This window comes from Mobula hypostoma, chromosome 22 (assembly GCF_963921235.1).
Source record: "Mobula hypostoma chromosome 22, sMobHyp1.1, whole genome shotgun sequence".
Lineage (NCBI taxonomy): Eukaryota > Metazoa > Chordata > Chondrichthyes > Myliobatiformes > Myliobatidae > Mobula > Mobula hypostoma.
Window position 1 is genome coordinate 40,359,318 of NC_086118.1, and position 18,665 is coordinate 40,377,982.

The following is an 18,665-nucleotide window of genomic DNA, read 5'->3' on the forward strand; positions in this document are numbered from 1 at the left end:
AACCATGTGCTGGGGGCAGCCCGCAGATGTTGCTACACTTTTGGCGTCAACATAATATGCCAGCAATTTGCTAACCGTAATTTGTGTCTTCGAAATTCACAACAAGCAATAATGATACTGCAGAGCCTTGGTCTGTTTGTTGATTGTTTGATCATGTGGTTCTGTCCTCCTTAGTATGCATATAGCCTGGTGCCTCATTTTAGCTATACCCGGTATGCTATTCCGCAAATCCTCATTGAGTCAGTGTTGATCCCCTGACTTGATGATAATCGCAGAGTGAAAAATGTACCAACCCACGGAGTGGTGTACATTTCTCTGCTGCTTATGTTTAAGGTACTTTGTGAATATCCAGCTTTGCATTACCCTATCTGTTTCAAGTCTATACCATTTAACATGATTATGGAATCTGTCTATTGTATGAAGAGCATACGTTGGTTACTTATAGTCCATAGAGCAGTACAGAACAGAAACAGGCCTTTTAGCCCTTCTAGTCCATGCGGAATTGTTATTCTGCCTAGTCCCACTGATTTACACCTGGTCTAAAGCCCTCCATGCTCTTCCCATCAAGGTGCCTATCCAAACTTCTCTAAAATGTTACAATACTTCTACCATTGCTGTGATGGATGGATGCTTCTGGCATACGTGGGTTGTAATAGATTTATAGATATTTAAAAAGGAATTTTTTATCTAAAAATAGAGTTGATCCCTTAGTAATAGAGAGAGGATAAATGATCTTGTGGAATAAAGAACTTTTCAAATTTCATATTTCCTTCTGATATAAGAGGAGATCATTCAGTTCATCAAGCCTATGTCAGCTCTCACAATTTCCATCAATCTGATTCCCTTTCACAATTCCCAGCAGAGAAATTAAACAAATATTTTGTGTCCGTTTTTACTGAAGAAAGCGCACAAGATGTGGTGGAAATACTAAACTGGAAATGAATGAGGAACATAGAGAAATTCATATTAGTGAAGTATTAATATTGGAGAAATTATCGGGATTCAAAGGCAAAAAAAAACAGGACTTAATGACTTACTTTCTATTGTATTGATAGGCAGAGCTATGAAGATACTATGCTCCACTATCACCTACAAAATTCCTCACAATGCATTTTAGAGTTTGAGAGACAGCAAATATAATCCTACTATTTAAGAAGGACGGGAGGGGAAGATACAAAGAAATGCAAACAAGTTATTCTGACATAAAGAACAAGGAAATTGCTGGATTCTGTTGTTAAGGTATTGGTAGCAGGGCATTTAGTAAATAATACAGGAACATGGATTACTGAAAGGAAAATCATGTTTGACAGTGTCAGAATTCTTATGATCATAAGTCTCAGAATAGATAAGAGTAAGATAGTTGATGTAGTTAATTTGGACTTTCAGATTGGATACCATAGAAGAAATATTAAACAAAATTAGAGTACATGGTAATATAATTAATATACTGGTATTGGTTAAGTAATAATTAACAAAATAGAGAACTGGAATAACAGACCATTTTCAGGTGTACAGGTTATGACTAGTGGGATGATACAGGGTCTGGTGCTGGGCCCCGGCTGCTTACAGTTCATATCAATTATTTGGATGAAGGGATTCATGTGAAGTATATCCAAGTTTATGAAACTGCAAAGAGGATGTAAAGCAGCTTCAGGAGGGGATATGTACAGATTGGTGAATTGGTTTGCAAGCGACAGAAATGCTATACCTGCCCATTCATCTCTTCCCTTACCTCCATTCAGGGCCCCGAACAGTCATTCCCACCCTCCACCTTTTTATTCTGGCATCTTCCACCTGCCCTTCCAGTCCTGATGAGGGGTCTCAGCCCGAAATGTCAACTGTTCATTCATTTCCATTGATGCTGCCTGACCTGTTGAGTTCCTCCAGCATTTCGTGTGTGTTGCTCTGAATTGGTAAGACTCAGGCAAATGGAAGACAATATGAAAAACTGTCAGATAATTCTCCTTGATTGCAAAGCTGTGAATGTTTTATATGCGCAAACACGAGGAATTCTGCAGATGCTGGAAATTCAAGCAACACACATCAAAGTTGCTGGTGAACGCAGCAGGCCAGGCAGCATCTCTAGGAAGAGGTACAGTCGACGTTTCGGGCCGAGGCCCTTCGTCAGGACTAACAGAAAGAAGAGCTAGTAAGAGATTTGAAATTGGGAGGGAGAGGGGGAGATATCCGAAATGATAGGAGAAGACAGGAGGGAGAGGGATGGAGCCAAGAGCTGGACAGTTGATTGGCAAAAGGGATATGAGAGGATCATGGGACAGGAGGCCCAGGGAGAAAGAAAAGGGGGAGGGGGGAAAACCCAGAGGATGGGCAAGGGGTATAGTGAGAGGGACAGAGGGAGAGAAAGGAGAGAGAGAAAAAGAATGTGTGTTTATAAATAAATAACGGATGGGTTACAAGGGGGAGGTGGGGCATTAGCGGAAGTTTGAGAAGTCACTGTTCATGCCATCAGGTTGGAGGCTACCCAGACGGAACTTAAGGTATTGTTCCTCCAACCTGAGTGTGGCTTCATCTTTACAGTAGAGGAGGCCGTGGATAGACATATCAGAATGGGAATGGGACATGGAATTAAAATGTGTGGCCACTGGGAGATCCTGCTTTTTCTGGTGGACAGAGCGTAGGTGTTCAGCGAAATGACCTCCCAGCCTGCGTCGGGTCTCGCCAATATATAGAAGTACAACATCGGGAGCACCGGACGCAGTACATCACTCCAGCCGACTCACAGGTGAAGTGTCACCTCACCTGGAAGGACTGTCTGGGGCTCTGAATAGTGGTGAGGGAGGAAGTGTAAGGGCATGTGTAGCACTTGTTCTGCTTACAAGGATAAATGCCAGGAGGGAGATTGGTGGGGAGGGATGGGAGGGGATGAATGGACAAGGGAGTCGCGTAGGGAGCAATCCCTGTGGAAAGCGGGGGGGGGGAGGGAAAGATGTGCTTAGTGGTGGGATCCCGTTGGAGGTGGCAGAAGTTACGGAGAATAATATGTTGGACCCTGAGGCTGGTGGGGTGGTAGGTGAGGACAAGGGGAACCCTATTCCTAGTGGGGTGGAGAGAGGATGGAGTGAGAGCAGATGTGTGTGAAATGGGGGAGATGTGTTTGAGAGCAGAGCTGATGGTGGAGGAAGGGAAGCCCCTTTCTTTAAAAAAGGACATCTCCCTCGTCCTGGATTGCAAAGCCTCATCCTGAGAGCAGTTGCGGCAGAGACGGAGGAATTGCGAGAAGGGGATGGCATTTTTGCAAGAGACAGGGTGAGAAGAGGAATAGTCCAGATAGCTGTGAGAGTCAGTAGGCTTATAGTAGACATGCTGTGAGAGTCAGTATGTTTTATATGACAAGACAGTGAAAAGTGTTGGTGTTCAGATAGAATCTACCATTTCTGAAAGTCAACATACAGATCCAGCAAGCAATTAAGAAGGCAAACAGAAGGTTGTCCTTTTCTTGAAAGAAGAATTGAGTACAAGAGTGCTGTATCAGTTATATGAGGCTCTGTTGAGATCATTCCTGGAATATTGCTTATCAGTCAGGCCTGTCATGATTTGGATAAATTCTGAAATACTGCCAAAAGACAAATAAGTGGGTGTTGTCAGATACTATTCATGATTTCTTCCTGAAGTTTATTGATAATTGGGAGATGATTAAGATGATAAGCGACTAGGTCAGGTTGGTTTGTTTTATCTTGTGGAGAACATAAAACATTATAATACATGAACAGGTCCTTCAGCCCACCAAAGTTCAAAATAGATTTATTATTAAAGTACATATATGTCACCATTTACAACCCTGAGATTAATTTTCTTGTGGGTATACTCAATAAATCCATAATAGAATCAATGAAAGACTGCTCCAACTTGGGCCTTCAACCAGTGTGCAAAAGACAGAAACACTGCAAATACAAAAAGAAAGAAAGAATAATAAATAAATAAATAAACAATAATAACAAAAACATGAGATGAAGTAAGTCCATGGCTTATGGAAACATTTCAATGATGGGGCAAGTGAAGTTATCCTGTTTGGTTCAAGTGCCTGATGGTTGGGTAATAACTATTCCTGAAACTAGTGGTATGAGTCTTGAGGCTCCTGTATCTTCTTCCTGATGGCAGCAGCGAGAAGGGAGAAAGTTCTGGGTGGTGGGGGACCCAGATAATAGATGCTGCTTGCCAGTGGCAATACTCCATGTAGTTGTGTTCATTGGTGAAGTAGGTTTTACTTGTGATGGACTGGGCCATATCCACTTCTTTTTGTAGGATTTTTTGTTCAAGGGCATTGGTGTTTCCATACCAGGTTGTGATGAAGTCAGTCAATATACTCTCCACTACACATCTATAGAAGTTTATCAGTTTTAGATGTCATGCCGAATCTTCGCAAACTCCTAAGGAACTAGAGGCACTGACCTGCTTTCTTTCTAATTGCACTTACGTGCTGGGCCCAGGACAGTTTCTCCAAAATAATAACACCAAGGAATTTAAAGTTGCTGACCATTGCCACTTCTGATCTTCCAGTGAGGACTGGCTCATCGACCCTCTCTGTGTATAAAACAAATCTCCTTTAAACTTTCCTGCTCACACTTTACACTATGACCTATCATACTATTTCAACCAAAAATAATGCTTCTTATAATTTTATACAGTTCTATTAGGTCATCCTTTTAGTCTGTGCTCTAGAGAAAACAATTCAGGTTTGTCCAACCTCTCTTTAGAGCTAATCGAAGTAACATTCTCACCAAAGCATCCATATCCTTCTTAAAGCATGACTACCTAAACTTCACAGAATATTCCAGATATGGGGTCAAAGTTGTATAAAGCTGCAACACAACTTCTTAATTTTATTTGATCTTTCAAAATGCAATACCTCACACTTGCCAGATTCTATTTTCTTACCTAAATTTCTAGCTAATTTATATCCTGTTGTATCCTCTGACAATGTTCATTGCTATCCACAACACCACCAATTTTCATGAGATTTGCAAATTTACTAACCAGACCAGCCACATTTTTATTCTGATCATTAATACATATTACAAACAGCACTGGACCCTGCAGTGCACAACTGTTCAAACACACTGTGACCAATCCAATGTTGTACCAATTTACTATGGATCCCATGTGACCTTGAAGGAAATGGCTTTGCAGTTTTACATATTACACATTACAAAGACCTAGCCTGAGGCCACAGACACAGTCTGAAGTTTATCTAGTTGAAACAGCTGTCAAAGACAATAAAAAGAAGTATTGAGTTGGAGATGGTTGTGGAAGTTTGTAGGGCAGGGTGTAAGACAATGGAGAGATTTGAACTGAAGGTGTTAAATTGAGGCAAAAGAAGCCATAAATGAGCTGGAGAATGTTGAATGAAATGAGGTTTACAAGGTATTCAGAATAAAGAGGATGCCGGATTGGTAAATGTATCAGAATCAGGCTTAATATCACTGACGTACGTCTTGAAATTTGTTGTTCAGCAATACATTGCAATATGTATAAATAAGTACTATAAATAATAACAAGAAAAAATAAATACGTGGTGCAAAAAGAGAGTAAAAATGGCGAGGTAACATTCGTGGGTTGGTTCATTGTCCTTTCAGAAATCTGATGGCAGTGGGGGAAGAAGTAGTTCCTAAAACGTTGAATTTATGTCTTCATGCTTCTGTATCTCCTCTCTGATGGTAGTAATGTAGGCTAATACCACTGTGTGTCAGATTGAATAAAAAATGTCAAGCATACAACAGAAGGTGAAACTCATCAGGAACAGCTGCAAAAGTAGTACTTGTGATAGGAGGCAGTGGTACATGGGAATTTCAAGAAGATATACACATTCACACTGAGCAAATGGGCAGACATTTGTAGGGAGGGAGAAGGCTTTTACTTGGAACTAAAGGTGGTGTGAGGGGTTGGGGAACTGAGTAAACATTGGGAGGCATCTGAGCAGGAATATACATAGTGACAGGAAGAATTGGTGTATTGAGATTCACTAAAAAAATACTGGATTGATGTATCAATTTAAATTTTCTGGGTAGTTTCCACAAATGTGGTTTATATTGTTAGAAGTTGAGGATTGATTGAAATTAGATATTCAAAATAATAAATAATGAAGATTGTGCAGGTACAGAGGAGCTATTTTTTTTAGAATCCAAAACAGCCAGACAGGTAATGAGCCACATCATCCAATTTGCCCTTTGATTCCTGACTATCTATGATCACAATGCTCTCCTTTGCCTTTGCTTGACGTGTCAAACTCACAATTGAATCTGGCTGTTAGTTTGTTTGGGAATGCCTATGTGGCACAGGCAGCATTGATTAGTCATTGTGTATGCAGGTGAGCTAGTTTTCAGAGGTGGTATTACTCTCAAAATCTGAAGGTGAGACACATTGAGGGGTTAGGGTTGTCTTACTTTTCACCTAGTATGCTTTCTGTGTGGCTCAAATATCTTCCTGAGGAAAAAAAAGCTGAAAGCATTCTGAAGTGTACTATAAAATCTTAATTATAAAATGAATTTGCTAAATTAAATTGCAGATTGTTCCATTCTAGTTATTATCAAATTTGTTTCTACTAAAAATATTGCTTCTGTTTTACAAATTGAAATGTCCTCATTTGTTGGATTATACTGTTCCCTGCTGTACAGAGTAATCTATAAATGGTCTTTTTTTTCTGTGATTCCTGACAATATTGTGTGATACCAATATCAGAAAGTAAACCATCCCACAGGTGACGGTAAAGACCAAGAGTAGATTAACAACCAATACATTACCTTCATAAGTGAATCACTGCAAGGGCAATGGATAAGGAAGAAATAAAGTAAAGCATCAAATGCAGACAGATGATATATTTATAAACATTAATAACTATAGGTAAAAGCAATGTGTGGTACCTATCTGAACTCAAGGATGCTTTTCTTCAAAGCTTGAAAACTTCATAAGAGTGTCTTTTCTTCCATATTTGATGTCTCAGACTGATTCACTGTTCCTTCCTAGAATCTGGCCAGAAGCATCCTGCCATTCAGCAATCAAATTGAGCCATAAACACTGATTTTACCAGGATCATTGGTAGTAGGATGCTTATGTGAGCATGCTGTTCTGGACTACAGTTCAACATTCAACACCATAGTTCCATCCAGGCTCGACAAGAAGCTCAGAGACCTCGGCCTTGATCCTGCCTTGTGTAGCTGGATCCAGGACTTACTGTCAGATCACCAGCAAGTTGTAAGAGTGGGCTCCCTCACCTCTAACTCTATGACTCTCAATACAGGAGCCCCTCCCTGTACACCCATGACTGTATCGCCACCCCCAGCTCCAATTTGCTAATTAAATTTGCCAGCGACACTACATTGATTAGCCTTATCTCAAACAATAACGAGGTGGCCTACAGTGAAGAAATCATCTCTCTGACACAGTGGTGTCAAGAAAGCAACCTCTCCCTCAATATTGTAAAAACAAAGGAGATGGTTGTGGGTTACAGGAGGAATATAGACGGGCTAACCCCTATTGACATCAATACATCTGGGGTTGAGAGGGTAAACAACTTCAAGTTCCTCAGCATCCCAATCACCGAGGACCTCACGTGATCTGTGCACACCAGCTGTGTGGTGAAAAAGGCATAACAGTGCCTCTTCACCTCAGATGGTTGAGGAAGTTTGGTATGGGCCCCCAAATCCTAAGAACTTTCTACAGGGCAACAATTGAGAGCATCCTGACTGGCTGCATCACTGCCTGGTATGGGAACTGTACCTCTCTTAATTGCAGGACTCTGCAGAGAGTGGTGCGGAGAGCCCAGTGCGTCTGTAGTTGTGAACTTCCCATGATTCAGGATATTTACAAAGACAGGTGTGTAAAAAGGGCCCAAAGGATCATTGGAAACCCAAGCCATCCCAACCACAATCTATTCCAGCTGCCACCATCCAGGAAGCCGTACCATAGCATAAAAGTCGGGACCAATAGGCTCCCGGACAGCTTCTTCCACTAGGCCATCAGACTGATGAACTCAGTATGATTTGAGTGTATTCTATATTACATTGACTGTTCTATTTATTATAATTTATTATAAATGACTGATTGCACATTCAGATGGAGATGTGATGTAAAGATTTTTACTCCTCGTGTATGTGAAAGACGTTAGAAATAAAGTCAATTCAATTCATAGAATATGACCATTGCTGTAAAGATTAGGAGATTCCAAGTTTCAAGAGACATCATGCCACAGGAAAGAATTGGATTCTGCTGAATCATCCCACTTTTGACTTTGTAGGAGAAGCCAGAGGTGATAGTAGTTGGTTGCCTCTCTGATTGGAGGCTTGTGATTAGTTTTGTGCCGCAGGGATCAGTGCTGGGTCTGTCATTGTTTGTCATCTGTATCAACAACTTGGATGATAATGTGGTTAACTGGATAAGCAAATTTGCAGATGACACTAAGATTGGGGGTGTGGTGGACAGCAAGGAAGGTTACCTTAGCTTGCAGTGGGATCTGGACCAGCTAGAAAATTGCATTCAAAAATGGCAGATGGAATTTAATGCGACAAGTGTGAAGTTTTGCACTTCGGTAGGACCATCTAGATGAACGGTAGAGCACTGAGGAGTTTGGTAGAACAAAGGGGTCTGGGAATACAGACCCATAATTCATTGAAAGTAGCATCACGGGTAGATAGGGTCATATAAAGAGAGCTTTTGACACATTGGCCTTCATAAATCACAGTACTAAGTACAGGAGGTAAGATGTTATGTTGAAGTTGTATAAGATGTTGGTGAAGCCTAATTTGAAGTATTGTGTGAAGTTTTAGTCACCTACCTACAGTTAAGATGTAAATAAAGTTGAACGAGTACAGAGAAGATTTACAAGAATGTTTCTCGAGGATCTGAAAGATTAAGTAAGTTAGGACTTTATTCCTTGGAACATAGAAGGTTGAGAGGTATACAAAATTATGAGAGGTTTAGATAGGGTACATGCAAGCAGGCTTTTTCCGTTGAGGTTGGGTGGGACTACAACTAGAGGTAATGGGTTAAGGGTGAAAAGTTTAAGGTGTACATGAGGGGAAACTTCATCACTCAGGGTTGTGAGAGTGTGGAATGAGCTGCCAGAATAGGTGCTCAATTTCAATGTTTAAGAGAAGTTTGGATAGGTACATGGATGGTAGGGGTATGGAGTGCTATAGTTTTGGTACAGGTTGATGGGAGTAAGCAGTTTAAGTGGTTTGGCATGGACTAAATGGGCCAAGAGGCCTGTTTCTGTACTGTACTTTTCTATAACTCTATGACTTAAGGTCTGAAACATTATTTACTGCCAGTTTGGCTATAACTACTAGTCAACAGATCAGTCTGACCCATTAAAATTCAGATCTAGATCATTCAAGAAGCATTCTATCTACATGAAGTGGTAGAGATGTGGAATTTGTTTGTTAATTGGTTGATTCTGTTAAAATTTGGAAATGTCCTGCTGATACCTACAGAATGTTATTAGAAAAGGAGACCAAAAGGCCATGGTGCAAAGGAAATAAATAGAACTTATCATTTGATTAATCATTTTATATCTGAGTTTGCAAAAGTAAATACTAGAGCCATGGTGCAGGCTGCTTTCCTTTGAGTTGATTATCAGTTTGTTTCCCTCTCTCTGCTCCCACCTCCATACCCATATTCACAATTTTGTTAACTGTTGTCTCCCTTTGATACCATCTATTCTGCTGAATATATTTTCCTCTTGTCCTTTCAGCAAATTCTCTGATCCCCTTATGTTCTCTTTCTGGTAGACAGATAGCCCTGCACAGTCGTACAACTGATGTTTTCTCTTGTGTGTATGTCAAACATCCACCTTCACTTAGCAAGTATCAGTCATAGCACTGATCTTCTGTTTCCTTTTGTAATGCAACTTTGTCTATATGGAGGATTCTTGTGGTTATTTGGTCATTAATTCAATACAAGATGTATTTCTGAGACAAGTGATTTGGACCCAATTCTGAGACTACTGTGTAAATTGAGAACATCAGGCCTATGTGCTGATATATCAAACTTCTACTGCTTCAAAAAACTTTGTCTCCATTGTCTCCAACGTCAAGTGGTCAATAATTCTTGGCCCATACGTGCTCCTTTGTTTGTCCTACCTCTGCCTTACTGTAAAGTTATTTCTTAGTGTAAGGAGGTGGGAAAAGAATCAAAGGCTGGTTGATATGTATGTGAGATAGAATATCATTGCAGTGCTAAAGGGAAAGTAATGGAGTTGGAAAGGGATTGATGGGGTTAAGGGGTTGTTCTGCTAGATTGACCCTGATGGGCTGAATGGCCTAATGTATTGTAATAAATAAGTAACATGTAGAACAAAAATGTGTCTTTGCATCTTAGAGTAAGATGAGTTGTCATTTATTCAATGCAAATATACTGCAAATGAAATTAGGAAATGGACATGCTGGACACCTGTCTGCCATTTGTTCTATTTGTTTGTGAGGCTGATAAATTGCTAATCCATGTTGCTAGGAACTTTATAAATATGCCACACTAATCCTGTACTACCATTATAGAGCCAGCAGGCTATATGACATGAAGGTCATCTCCGCTCTTAATATGAGTTTGAAAAGATTTACTAATCCCTTCCTTTTAAATTTTGTGGCAGTTCTTAATAACAATACTTAATTATTATTTGGTTATTTGATTTCCAAGGAGCTGCAGATATATTTATTGTAACAAAATCCCATGTAACTACAAGCCAACCTGCTCTTCTTTAGCTGGCTAATTGTACATTTAATGCTTTCCCTAGGGCTAATGCTAGAAATGGTGCTTGGTCTTTCTCTAATGGTATCTTTGAATATATTCCTCCCCACTCTCAGTTCACAACAGAGACCCATATCAAAATCAGGTTTATAACCTCCCACTTAGGTCATGATTGTTTTTGCGACAACAATACAGTGCAATACATAAAATTACTACAGTACTGTGCAAAAGACTTGGGCTCCCTAGCTATATATAAGACTTTTGCTCAGTACTGTATGTGAGTGATAAATCTGATTCTGATATGGGTCTGTATTGTGGGCTGAGAGCACCAGATGCAGTAAGTGACCCCAACAGATTTGCAAGTGAAGTGTTACCTCAGCTGGAGGGACTGTTGGAGCCATGAATGGAGTTGAATGGGCAGGACTTGCACTTCTGCCACTTGCAGAGATTAGTGGGGAGGGACAAATGGACAAGGGAATCATGGAATCTATAGCCATCCCTATAGAAAGTGGAGAGTGGGGGGTGAGGTACGGATGTGTTTGGTGGTAGGGTCCCGTTGAAGGTGGTAGAAGTTACGGAGAATGATGCGTTGGATGTGGAGGGCCATGGGGTGGTAGGTGAAGATGAGGAATTCTATCCTGCCTCAATTATTTATTCCTCTCCATAGATGCTGCCTGACTTGCTGAGTTCCTCCAGCATTTTGTGTGTTATTCTTCGATTTCCAGCATCTGTAAAATCTCTTGTGTTTATGGATGACCTGCTATGGTGGACGACCCCAACAGACTCCAAGTGTTGTCCCACCTGGAAGGACTGTTTGGGACCCTGAATGGAGGTGAGAGAGACCCCTGTGATCCTTTCGGCTGTTCTCACAGTCCTTTGTAGGGACTTCTAGTCCGATGCTTGGCTGCTCCCACACCAGATGGAGATGCAACCTTTCAGGATGCTGTCAATGGTGCTCCTGTAAAATGTAGTTAGATGGGGGGGGGGGGGAACCTTGTTTGCCTCAATCCTCTTAGGAAATTGAGGCACTGCTGTGCCTTCTTGTTCAGGGAGGTGATATTAGGGGACCAAGTGAGGTCATCTGTGATGTGAACCTCCAGGAACTTGGTGCATTTCACTCTCTCTATGGAGGAGCCTTGAATCCGTAAAAAGGGATGATTCAGCTGCACCTTCCTGAAATCCACAATGATTTCCTTGGTCTTCTCCACATTCAGGCTTAGGTTGTTTTTCTCACACCAGTCCACCAGTCACTCCACTTCCTCTCTGTACACCATTTTGTTATCATTCTTGATAAGGCCAACCACTGTTGTGTCATTCGCAATCTTGATGAGCTGAATCCTGCAACACAGTCATGCGTCAACAGTGTGACCGGCAGCAGGCTGAGCACACAGCCTTGGAGAGCACCAGTGCTCAGCATAATGTGACAAGTGACGTTACTGGCCCACACGAACTGACTGTAGCCTTACTGTTACGAAATCCAGTATCCAATTGCAGAGGGAGGTGTTGAGACCCAGCAAGGACAATTTCCCCGCCAGTTTCTGGGGTATGATGGTGTTGAACCCCTAACTGAAGTCTATAAACAGGTCTAGCATATGAGACCCCATTTTCCAGTTGGGACATGGCAGAGTGGAGGGCAGAGGCTATTGCATTGTTAGTGGCTCGATTTGAATGATAAGCGAACTGGAAATGGTCCGAAGTAGCCGAGAGAAAAGCTTTAATGTGCTCCATGACCAGCCGCTCAAAGCATTTCATAAATGGTTGATGTTAATACTACCGGACGAGTCATTTAGGCAGGTTACTGATGCCTCCTTTGGCATCTTGCAAACCGAGGGGCAATGGATTGTTCCAGAGAGGTGTTTAATATGTCCTTCAGCACCTCCATCAGCTGGGCTGCGCAGTCTTTCAGAACCCGACCTGGTATATAATTGGGTCCCACAGCTTTGCGTAGGTTGACTCAGACCAGGGTCTTCCTCACCTCAGCTTCAACCAGACGACATGTCTGCTCCCCTGCAGGGAGGGGTGCCTTCCTGGCCAGAACTTTGTTTTGTGCATCAAACCGGGCGTAGAAGACATTCAGCCTCTTTGGGAGTGAAGCATCCTGGTCACTGATGTGCAGAGTAGATTTATAGACTATAATCCTCCGAATTCCCTGCCACATGCATCTCGTGTCTCTGGTAAGTGGCTGTAAATTCTGTGCAAATGCCCTTCCTGATGGAGCGGGAAAGCACAGTTCTTGCTTCCCTGAGAGCTGTCACATCCCCCAATCCAAAGGCCTCATCACGATCGCTCAGCCTGGCACGGACCTCTGCAGTTAGCCATGGCTTCTGATCTGCCCTCACCCGGATGTGTTTCATGATGGCAACGTTCTTGGTACGTTTCTCTATGTAATTGGTCGCAGAATCCACATATTCCTCAATATTAATGTGTTTGCCATAGGTAGCAGCCTTCCTGAACATTCTCCAGTTCATATTATCAAAGCAGTCAGAGAACACTACAGCTCAGAAAACAGGCCATTCGGCCCTTCTAGTCTGTGCCTAAACTTTATTCCGCTAGTCCCATTGACCTGCACCCAGTCCATGACCCTCCAGATCTCTCCCATCCATGTATCTATCCAATTTATTCTTAAAACTTAAGAGTGAGCCCGCATTTACCACGTCAGATGGCAGCTCGTTCCACACTCCCACCACTCTCTGAGTGAAGAAGTTCCCCCTAATGTTCCCCCTAAACCTTTCCCCTTTCACCCTAAAGCCATGTCCTCTCATATTTATCTCTCCAAATCTAAGTGGAAAGAGCCTACTCACATTTACTCTGTCTATACCCCTCATAATTTTGTAAACCTCTATTAAATCCCCCCTCATTCTTCTACGCTCCAAGGAAGAAAGTCCTAACTGGTTCAATCTTTCCTGTAACTCAACTCCTGAAGACCCAGCAACATCCTAGTAAATCTTCTCTGCACTCGTTCAATCTTATTGATATCCTTCCTATAGTTAGGTGACCAGAACTGCACACAATACTCCAAATTTGGCCTCACCAATGTCTTATACAACCTCACCATAACATCCCAACTCCTATATTCAGTACTTTGATTTCGGAATGCAAGGATGCCAAAAGCCTTCTTCACAACCCTGTCTACCTGTGACGCCACTTTCAGGGAATTATGTATCTGAATTCCCAGATCCCTTTGTTCCTCCGCACTCCTCAGTGCCCTACCATTTACTGTGTATGTCCTTCCTTGATTTCTCCTTCCAAAATGCAACACCTCACACTTGTCTGCATTAAATTCCATCTGCCATTTTCTGGCCCATTATTCCAGTTGGTCCAGATCCCTCTGCAAGCTTTGAAAGCCTTCCTCGCTGTCCACAATGCCTCCAATCTTAGTGTCATCAGCAAACTTGCTGATTCAATTTACCACATTATCATCTGGATCATTGATATAGACAACAAACAACAATGGTCCCAGCACAGATCCCTGAGGCATACCACTAATCACAGTCTGAGAAGCAATCATCCACTACCACTCTCTGTCTTCGCCCACACAGCCAATTTCAAATCCAGTTTACAACCTCTCCATGGAAACCTAGTGTCTGAACCTTCTGAACTAACCTCCCATGTGGGACCTTGTCAAAGGCCTTACTAAAGTCCATGTAGACAACATCCACAGCCTTTCCTTCATCTACTTTCTTAGTAACCTCCTCGAAAAACTCTACAAGATTCGTTAAACATGATCTACCACGCACAAAGCCATGCTGACTATCCTTAATCAGCCCTTGGCTGTCCAAATACTTGTATATCCGATCTCTCATAACACCTTCCAATAACTTACCTACTACTGATGTCAGGCTCACCGGCCTGTAATTATCTGGTTTAGTTTTGGAGCCTTTTTTAAACAACGGAACAACATGAGCTGCCCTCCAATCCTCCGGCACCGCACCCGTGGCTAAGGACATTTTAAATATTTCTGCCAAGGCCCCTGCAATTTTGTTCCATGACGCTGTTGTTTATTTCCCTTCCTTCCATATACGCTATGCCAGTTTCCTGAGTAAATACTGATGCAAAAAAACTGTTTAAGATGTCCCCCATCTCGTGAGGCTCCACACATAGACGACCACTCTGATATTCTAGGGGATCAATTTTGTCCCTTACTATCCTTTCACTGGTAATATACTTGTAGAAACTCTTCGGGTTTACCTTCACATTATCTGCCAAAATAACCTTATGTCTTTACCTTCCTGATTTCCTTCTTCAGTATTTTCTTACATTCTCTATACTCTTCAAGTACCTCATTTGTTTCTTGTTGCCTATACCTACACCTCTCTCTTTTTCCTAACCAGATCGCCAATATCCCTTGAAAACCAAGGTTCCCTATGACTGTTAACTTTGCCTTTAATCCTGGCAGGAACATGCAAACTCTGCACTCTCAAAATTTTGCCTTTGAAGGCCTTCCACTTACTGAACACATCCTTGCCAGAAAACAACTTATCCCAATCCACTCTTCCTAGATCCCTTCTCAAATCCACAAAATTGGCCCTTGTCCAATTTAGAACCTCAACTCGAGGACCAGACCTATCCTTATCCATAATTAGCTTGAAACTAATGACATTATGGTCACTGGACCCAAAATGTTCACCTACACATACTTCTGTGACCTGACCTGTCTGGTTCCCTAATAGGAGATCGAGTATTGCATCCTCTCTTGTAGGTACCTCTATATATTGATTTAGAAAACTTTCCTGAACATATTTGACAAACTCCAAGCCATCTAGTCCTTTCATAGTGTGGGAGTCCCAGTCAATATGTGGAAAGTTAAAACCCCCTACTATTACAACTTTCTGTTACATCGGTCTGCTATCTCTGTACAGATTTGCTCCTCCAATTCTCTCTGACTATTGGGCGGTCTATAATACAATCCTGTTAGTGTGGTCACACCTTTCCTGTTCCTCAGCTCCACCCATATGGCCTTTGTAGACAAGCTCTCCGGGCTGTCCTGTCTACACACAGCTGTGATATTTTCCCTGACTAGTAATGCCACTCCTCCCCCTTTCATCCCTCCCTCTCTATCACGTCTGAAACAACGGAACCCCAGAACATTAAGCTGCCAGCCCTGCCCCTCCTGTAACCAAGTCTCAATTAATAGCAGTAATGTCATAATCCCACGTGTCAATCCACGCCCTGAACTCATCTGCTTTATCTACAATACTCCTTGCATTGAAATAGATGCACCTGAGAATGTTTCTATCACGTACAAACCTTTGATTTCTGTCTATACATGCAGTCCTCGCATGACCTTTATCCTCCTCCATCTCACTATCTGCTCTAACACTCTGGTTCCCCTCCTCCTGCAAATCTAGTTTAAAACCCCCGAAGCAGCACTAGCAAATCTACCGGCAAGGATGTTAGTCCCCCTTCAGTTCAGGTGCAAACTGTCCCGTCGGAACAGGTCCCACCTTCCCTGGAACAAAGCCCAATTGTCCGGAAACATGAAGCCCTCCCTCCTGCACCATCTCCTTAGCCACGTCCTATATACATAGCAGTCCAAAGCAGTTTCTATACACATTATATGGTTATATGCGTTATATACATGTAACAAATGACAATAAACTTGACAACCTCAGTTCTGTGGAACCTGAGTTGGACGATAAGGCCTGTGGGTGAATTCTTTGAACAAACAGTGTCTAACACATAGTCTTGATAAAACATGTCTTAGTCCAGTAGCAAGTGGGGCCAAGAGGATTGGGTACCAGCTCTCCTGCAGGAATATATGAAAATGCACAAATATGCTTGTTTACCCACAGCACCCACGCTAAAAGGACAGAGACACACACTGCCCACTTTCTCCTGCTCAGCCACTGTTGTCCAATCCCTTCTTTCTACATCTCCTTCACTCCTGCATACTACCTTTTTCAGCCCCAATAACTTCCCCTGGCTTGCTATCAGTTCCTCCACCCTCTTTTCTCAATCAACATCTTCCACTAACTCTCCAAATTTATTTTGGCCCCCAACTTTCTTTCTTACAAGCTATCTACTGTGTCCCCTGTTCTCCCCAATTCTTCAGCTCTGAAAAACTCACAGAAAGAAGGTTATGGTTCTCGTGCATTCTTTACCAGTTGATTGGATTGGATTTGTCATCATTTCTGAGGGGTAACACAACAACCCAGCTGCAGCTTACTTTTTATTTATTTTTTATTTAATCTTAATAATGTTTGCATTCACAGCAATTTTAATCATTAGAAATTATTAATCAGTTTTAAAAATTACACAGCAAGCAGCTGCAATCCTATTAAAGCTCTTATTTATTGAAAGTTGGATTTGGTATACAGTAGCTGAAGCACATTCCCCGGCACCAACATTCCATGCATCAATGAGCAGATTTTCAAATGCAGTTAAAAATTGGCAAAAAAAGCAATCAAGTAGATTAGCATGATTAGCAAAATAGCACACAACAGAGAATAACAAATTCATAAAATGCTTAGAAAATTCGATTCAACCCAGAGCTCTGATCAACATCAGTTTTTGATGAAGTAATGGAAAGATTTGATGTGGGCTATGTAAAATTTATGAGGCAAAGCACTGTAAAATGAATTTACTAGTAAAATTTAAATGCATAGGATTAAAGGAACAGTGATATTACTGGAATTTGTTTATTATTGTCACATGTATCAAGGTACAATGGAAAGCTTGTTTTGCATGCTGTTCATACAGAGCAGATCATTGTACAATGCATTGAGATAGAACATGGTTAACCAATAACGAAATAGAATAAAGTGTAAAACAGAAGAAAGTTCTGTGCAGGTAACCAATAAGGTGCATAAAGAGTAACACAGACAAAATACTGGAGAAATTTAGCAGGTCAGGCAGCATTTATGGAAAGAGTAAACAGTTGACATTTTGGGCCAAGACCCTTCTTTAGGACTCATAAGGAGCTGGATTGTGAGTTGACTCATGATAGAAGTGGTGAACATTTTTCATAAACTTAAGTACACAGTAATATTCCTTAGGTGTACTGAAACCACTTCCTTTTTAAATTTTGGAATACTGCACGCTAATAGGCCCTTTCAGCCCAGTGAGCCTGTGTTGCCTAAATACATTCATGTGACCAATTAATCTACTAACCTGTACTTGTTTGGAATATGGGATGAAACCGGAGTACTCAGAGTAACTCCATGCAATCATGGAGAGAACATACAAACTCTTTATAGACGGTGGCAGAACTTGAACCCAGTCTGCTGGCGCTGAAAAGCAATATGCTAACTGTTACACTACTGTGCTGCCCCAAACTCCCAACTTTTGATCCTCCAAACTCCTCTCAAATCTCTCTTTTCCAGAACTCCTCCCTTATCCTAGTCCTCTTACTCCCTCCTTTGACCTCTCTGCCCTCGCTCCTGTTCTTTCACCAGTTCAACTCCTTCCCCTTTACCCACACTCTTTCCCTGCCTTCTGCCTCTCCCTCTCCCTTCTCCCTCTCCCTTCTATTCTCTCACAGTTTGTTCTGACCAGGGCCACTCCCTGATCTCTGGTTGCATCCCTCCCATTAGTCTCTGAGTCATAGTGCCCAAAGTTTGAAATCTTAGCACTGCTCAGCCTCTGACTTTCCCCCAGTGAACCTTCTGGGAACTCCAATGCCACCTGCTGTCAGCCAGCCACAGCTGCCCTGTCTGCTGTGCGTGAGTGGAAGGATTGGGTGGGTTATATCCTGTTGGAGTGGGAGAATGCTGTTATGGGTGTAGGCAAGAGAGTGAAAATGTGTTTGCATATGTGTACTAACAGATTGTTGAAATGAGCAGCTAGAGTGTGAGCAGGCTGCAGTTTGTGTGGGAAAGTCAAAGTAAATTTATTATCAAAGTACATATATTTTACCATATACTACTTTGAGATTCATTTTCTTGCAGGCATGTACAGGAAAATTTGGGGAAATACAATAGAATTTATGAAAAGATTATATATAAACAGAGACTGACAAACAACCAATT

General features: G+C 41.8%; 2 protein-coding genes across 4 annotated transcripts in view; both read left to right on the plus strand.

Moving 5' to 3' along the window:
* Positions 1–18,665, plus strand: part of LOC134360299 (archaemetzincin-2) — a 144,835-nt gene that overhangs the window by 112,188 nt on the left and 13,982 nt on the right. The window lies entirely within an intron of this gene.
* Positions 1–18,665, plus strand: part of arsg (arylsulfatase G) — a 204,550-nt gene that overhangs the window by 70,181 nt on the left and 115,704 nt on the right. The window contains exon 2 of one of the 3 annotated variants that reach the window (XM_063074487.1): positions 11,366–11,530. The exons of the other annotated variants lie outside the window; for them this stretch is intronic. The gene's annotated coding sequence lies outside the window, so the exon portion shown is untranslated. The remainder of the gene's footprint in view (positions 1–11,365; positions 11,531–18,665) is intronic. 3 annotated transcript variants of the gene reach the window in all.